This window comes from Dermacentor silvarum, chromosome 4 (assembly GCF_013339745.2).
Source record: "Dermacentor silvarum isolate Dsil-2018 chromosome 4, BIME_Dsil_1.4, whole genome shotgun sequence".
Taxonomy (NCBI): domain Eukaryota; kingdom Metazoa; phylum Arthropoda; class Arachnida; order Ixodida; family Ixodidae; genus Dermacentor; species Dermacentor silvarum.
This window is the reverse complement of record NC_051157.2, coordinates 23,838,484-23,845,046: the sequence shown is the minus strand read 5'-3', so window position 1 is coordinate 23,845,046 and position 6,563 is coordinate 23,838,484. Positions and strand designations below refer to the sequence as shown.

The window sequence follows — 6,563 nt, the reverse complement described above, 5'->3', positions numbered from 1 at the left end:
CCGCATGGTGCCTGCTGCGAGTTGATTCTTTCACTGTGCTATTGTGAATGTGCACATTCTTTGATTGATTATTGATTGGAGATGGTGGAAACAATGTACAGTGTGTCACCGGCTTTTATATAACGTTAAGGAGACATAGTCTGACACATAGCCCTGTCGAAAACAGTATTCTAGTGTATACAGGCATTTCGCTAATAGTTCACAGCCACTTTATATCAGAGAAAAACGAAACAAAAAGCGTTTTCGTACAGTTTGCGTACTTGCACCATGCTTACGTGCTAGGCTGGGTGATGCTCTCCATCCCACTATTCTGTATAGTAAGGTGGTCTTAATAAAGCTGCTATAATAGATGATAAATGATACGATGCCATAATGCAATGAAATTACAGTACTGAATTTTAACTTTTTTATTGCACCGAGTGGTGCAGTGTTAGTTTAATCGTTAGGTTTGAAATGTCTACAGTCGCATTGTGCGCTGACAACCGCGTTGCTTACGAGCCTAGAAAAGCTGGCGAAATCTACTCTTAGATGTTAGCTTTTCGCGGAAAGCTGCCGTTTGGTATGACTGCGATGCGCTAAATAATGCTACGTGTAGCAAGCTTAAAACCAATTAGTACTGTATACCGTGCGCTCAAGTGAAACTGATAAAAAGCTGTATGCACCAACTGTTGCCACTCTGATTCACGAGACATTCCCGTAGCAGTAACTCTGGACGCCTAGAATTTGGCTTCGTTGAAGACACAAGTGAGGACGAAGCAAGGAGCAATGTAGTAGGAGTGAGCGTAATGAAAGAAAAAGAAAGGCACAGATGTTTATGGGAAAAAATCTAGTTTCTTAAACTACACAAAAGAGAAGTAAGTAAGGCAGACAACCAAGAACATAATGTTGATAGCGAACGAACTAGCTCTTTGAAGAGCACGTGCATTTGGGGCCACAGTGCGAAGGATACCAAGACCGGGGAGGCAAAGCGAACACCATAGTCAGCAGGAATTTTACTTTCCTCGGAGAAGCCGAAGAGGTAATAAGCGCGCACATCCAGACTTTACCATTCCATGCCCGGGATTAGGTAATCCGCTCTTAGGGGAGGAACCACCGCGAAATTGAACGTAGCTTCCTGAAAGGGGTTCGGAGGGAGGAGAGACCGTGGGAGCGGGTAGAAAAACACGAGGTAGCTGAAAAAATTCATAGGAAGCTTTGCGGGAATGAATAGAAATGAGAACATGCAGGTCTTGTAAGCTCGGAAACGGTGGTATTAGTGAAGTGCAACGAGTGAGAAACACACTTATTGATTTGCAGTTTGCACAAGAGCTTCCTGAAGAAGGCATCTGCGGTGAATTAGAGATTAGAACCAGGATTACTTCTGGCGCAGGAGTCTTCACTTGGCTGCTACAGAGCGTGCAAGAAATACTTTGGACGGAAGAAAATGCCTTAGTAGTTGTTGAAATTTGTATACGGGATGTGAGAAAACCAACACACACCATATGTCGAGAAGTTTGCAGTCTTGTAAGTGACGTTACTGAAACTGTTCTTGTCAATACTTTGTGCTGGTGCGTCTGGAAGTATCGACTATCTGTTTAACAGATGGTATTCTGTACCGAGTAGTAACACGAACGGAGGGTACGTCGCTTTAGAGTAAGAAGTTTGTTTAAAGATATATAATAGGAGTAAAAAGGAAAAAGAAACAGAGAACACAAATATTTTATTCACGTAGCTGTGAAATTTCCAGAGGTGAAGTTCGATTAGGTTAGCTTATGTTCGACAAGGGATATACGAAACTGGTATGAAAGGAAAATAAGACGTAAGCATTGTTGATCTACGTGAGGCAGCGGGGAAGATAAAACAAATTTTGGTAGGATATGCTTAAAAGACGTGACACTTCCGACAAAAAAAAATGAAAATAAAAAGAATTAACATACACGTGTGGGATGCCATGCGAAATGGGAAATACAGACCATCATTTCAGTGCATCTGTTGGCGCCGGTTATAGCGGCATCAGTTTGAACAGAAAATACGACATAGTTCTAGCCGTGGTTTAAAGAATTGAAGATTATGACATGTAAGGAACCCGACCACTCGTGCAACGCACTGTACGGTAACAGCAATTGGGGGATGTGACTCTAGTGTTCATGCGCACAATATACATGCGTCTGATACAATTTATTCTCTTGTCGATTTTTCCGAAACTGTCACTACCATTTCCTCTACAACCTACCGCTACTGTAGCCATCACTTTTGCGCTACATGGTAGAGTGTTTGTGAAATTCTCTCTCGCCTTCTCTAATTAAGCAAACGAATTCTATCGCTTGCTCTGTAGAAAACTTCAAGAGCACCTCTTCATAATGAAAATACAGTAATAAGCTGAACAGGGCAAATGGCACATTACCGGTGTTTTTGGCTGCATTTGGATGGGGGCGAAATGTAAAAATCGTTCATGTGCTTAAATTTAGGTGTACCCTAAAGAACCCCAGGTGGCCAAGAGTAATTCAGCGTACCCTAGTACAGCGTGCCTCATTCATTTTAAACATTTCTCACTTTTTAAGTAATATGCACGCTGATATTGCATTCATGGTACTCGCACAGCACTATTAGACATTTCTGTTATGCTTCAGCTGGAACCATTGGGCAAATCTCTTAGCATATCGGCAGTGTAATCAGTGTAGTAAGAACATCGTTTACCTGTTTGGGTATACGTGTTTATTTCGAATATAGGCATGTCTACAACTTCTGCCTTGTTCAGACACATTACAAATCTTCTCATACGATGTGGGCCTGTGAGTGGAGATTTTCTGACGGTGTGGCGAAAAAAAAAAAAAAAAAAACGTTTATACAACCGACAGCGTTTACTCCGTCTGATTTGTAAGTTACCGCACTTCGTTTTCTTTTTTTTTTCTTTTCATGATTTTTGTTTTTTCGTCTAGCAGTGAGTGAAGCCAAACAACTCCTGCGACAGTGTGACAGTTCATTGCGCAGACTCACCTATCGCAGCAACAAATCAGTGCGTTTGATGTATATGTTACTTGTTCCGAAAAAGAAAACCTTTTGGTATATTTTACGTGGTTTAGAAGGCGTAGTATAATGCTGTTCGAATGGTAAGTCTTAAGGGGCTGTACAATTATTCGAATTTGTACTGTATACCGTCGCTTGTGAAACTTACTGAAGGAACACGAAGCCCAACATCAACCTGGTAATAGCGAGCCAAAGCACAAAAGCCGCACATTTTGGCGCTTCTTTGCGAACCAGCACGCCAATGTAAGAGAAGCGACTTCTAAGAATAATGCAATATACACGTGGTTATAGCGGCATAAAGAAAGACCGAATGATACGAAAGACAGGCGAAGCTCGTTCCTCGCTGTTTGCCGAGATAAGGCTCGTGCACGTGGAACGCGAACCAGATTCCAAGTGCTGGTGTCTCCTTTTTCCAAATCACCCGCTGTGGTTGCTTAGTGGCTATGGTGTTGGGCTGCTAACACGAGGTAACGGTATCAAATCCCGGCCAAGGCTGGCCGCATTTCGATGGGGGCGAAATGCGAAAGCACCCGTGTACTTAGATTTAGGTGCACGTTAAAGAATCCAAGGTGGTCTAAGTTATTCTGGGGTCCCCCCGTACGGCGTGCCTCATAATCAGATCGTGGTTTTGGAACGTGAAACCCCATATTTTTTTCCCTCTTCCCCTATCAATATAAGCCGTTCTCAAGGCAGTGCCTGTTGATTTTATCGTGTTATATTGATTATATCGCGAAAGCCTACCAACTACCAAAGGAGATATTGATGCTCGCGATGTAAATCGCGAATACATGAGAGGTGACAAAATGTTCCAAATGCCAGGGGAACTCATACTTCAACGTTTTTTTATTACTGGCTTTACTCAGCAAAAGTATAACAAAAACATAGACCTTTCGCCACCTATGCGGGTGGCATCGACAGTACACAAATGACAACAGATGGGGAAATACATACAATTTATGTATGATACTGCCGTAAACAATTTTCTTGGGCCCCATCAGTGTTCCCGTGACAACACGGAAACACCGATGGGGCCCAAGAAAATTTGTACAATCATGGTTCATGCGTCGCAATCGATCTGCATGCAATTCAAACCGTGGTCCCCTGCCGGATGTTTCGGCAGTATCATACATAAATAGGTTGTATTCCCCCATGTGTTTCCATTTGTGTACTGACGATGCCACCCACATATATAGGTGGCGAAACGGCTATGTTTAGCAGCGAAGCTGTAAATGGCTAGTTTCCAGCGGATCGATGTCCGTAGACCAAACATCCCGAAGATAGTGCAGGCCGACCCGCGGCAGAGGTGAAACAGGCTTCAAGCACTCCGCCAACTTGCAAAAATAAGTTTAATATTTTCGGTCCAAATACAACCCGTATCAGATATTAAGCTACTAACAGATACTACACTTTGACCCGCGTCGGCCATGTCTACGTTCGCACCATACACGTGTACGCCATATTCAAACTATAGTGCCTACCAATCTGAGTGTCTGCTGTCTGCTGACGTCATGCTCTACGTAGGCTCCTTTCCTCAGTTCTGCTCTGGCTGTGAAATGGGTCGGCCGCGTGTTGTACGGTCTGAAGAAGAACAGCGTGCCTACCAAGAGCGACGGCATGAAGAGAAAAGGGGTTAGGTGCGGCGGCGGAAGGAGACCACCGACGATGAGCGGTCCGCGGACGCCAAGCTTAAGCGTGCGGCCCGCCAAGACCATGAGGTGGAAAGAAAGGCAAACCGTCCATGTGGCCCCGATCCCGCAAACTTGGAACGTTTCACCGGAGCAACGGCCAATCACCACATACACAGCTTCGCTGATCATCCACCTTTACAGAGTGGAATGGCACTGATTTTTTCTAAAATAATTTTGTGGAGTATAGCCAGTGATAAAAAACGTTGAAGTACATGAGAGGTATACCAGCTGACCTGGCCGCGATAGCAGAACCCAATCCATCGTAACACGGTAGTGGTTCTATAAAATTAGATATTAGCAACATAAAACATAGGTGGCCTGAGAAGTATCATGTCAATTCAAGGACTAAATGCTGAACACTAAACCCCCCGACTGGGTTTTAGTTGTCAAACTAGCAAGTGTGCACTTCTTGATAAAACAGCCTGAACAAGAACAGTAGATCGCCTGCTCAAGTTAGACGGCACTATTTCAAAAAGAAATTCGTTACTTGTTTTTAAACAGTGCTAGAGAACATGCGCTCAAGCCCGCTCTGATCGTCTTTTTTTTTTTTTTCAGAGTGAAGAAAAGCGAGAGAAGACGAAGTGGAAACCACAAGGAGGTGAGCTAGGGTGCTTTGTTATGACCAAAATATGCTTTTTTGGTGGTTTTCGAAGGAGGAAAGTTTGTGGCTCTACAGGACATTGAAACAGCTAGAAGTGCTATAGTACATGTTGGGTACCATTTCTTCAACTAATGCGCAGTGCGAGAACAACAAAATAACTAAACGCAGCAAACATCTTCATTTTAGTTTTTTTTTCTTTTTTTTATTTCTACGTGGGAAACAAGAAAACAAGAGCACGAGGGGGGACTGTGTTTTTTTTTTTTCAATATAAGAAACCTGAGCCTACTTCAGGCAACAAAACACCGTACTTCTCTTTCTTTAACCTTTCCTACTTCTATCTTTTTTGTAGCTCGCTTCAAGAAAGGAAAAAAAAAGTATTTCAGAAGCAGAGCACGGCACCATGATCCCGTGACAGCTCTTCCTGTAGAAACACACTCTCTCTCTGCAAAGCAGAAGCAGTGACACATCCCGAATGGAATTGAAGTTTCAGACAAACGTGGCTGGCGCTTTTCTCTCATCCAGTTTCTTGCTTTTGTGGCAACAGCTTGTTCGAAATGGCTTTCCTGCCCGTTCTGTGTTTGGAGCATGCAGAGCCCCGCGCGTTCGTCTGACGGTGAAATCAACGACGTACGCTGTTCTTATATCTCGGGAAACTCTCTATGTTGGATCGATTTGGCCCTAATTGGTGGGTCGGCGGAAGTGTAATCTTAATGTTGAACACTTGGTCACGGGTTCGATTCCCTGCTCACATACGGGAGTTGCCTCAGAGGGTTATAACAGAGGTTCTATGGCCAAGTACCCCTCGTGGTATAGCTTAGTGACTATGGTGTTGTGCTACTAAGCTCGAGCTCGTAGGTTCGATACCGGCGGCCGCATTTCGATGGGGCGAAATGCAATAACGCTCGTATACTTACATATAGGTGACCGGAAAGAGCCTCAGGTGGTCAGAATTCATCTGTAGCCCCCACTACACCATGCCTCACAATCACATCGTGGTTTCAGGACGTAAAATACTAGAAGTTATTTGAATTGTTTCTTTTGATTTTTTGCTTAAAATTAAGACGTTTTACATGAAAGCAGCCGTCGTATGGTTTACAGAGCTTCTCGGTGTGCCTTGCGTCTGGAGCTCACTAGAACAGACAAAGAACAAAAACAGGTGGCATACTGCAGGGAAGGCAGAAGGCGAAAGGGGGGAAATTGCAGATCCAACCAACATACCTACATGTTGGAATCTGAGATTCGAAGGTTTCATGGTCGCGGTTAAAGCA

The 6,563-nt window shown here is 43.8% G+C and overlaps 1 pseudogene; it reads right to left on the bottom strand.

Moving 5' to 3' along the window:
- Positions 1-4,258: 4,258 nt before the first annotated feature.
- Positions 4,259-4,432, bottom strand: LOC119451162 (U2 spliceosomal RNA; annotated as a pseudogene).
- Positions 4,433-6,563: the final 2,131 nt, after the last annotated feature.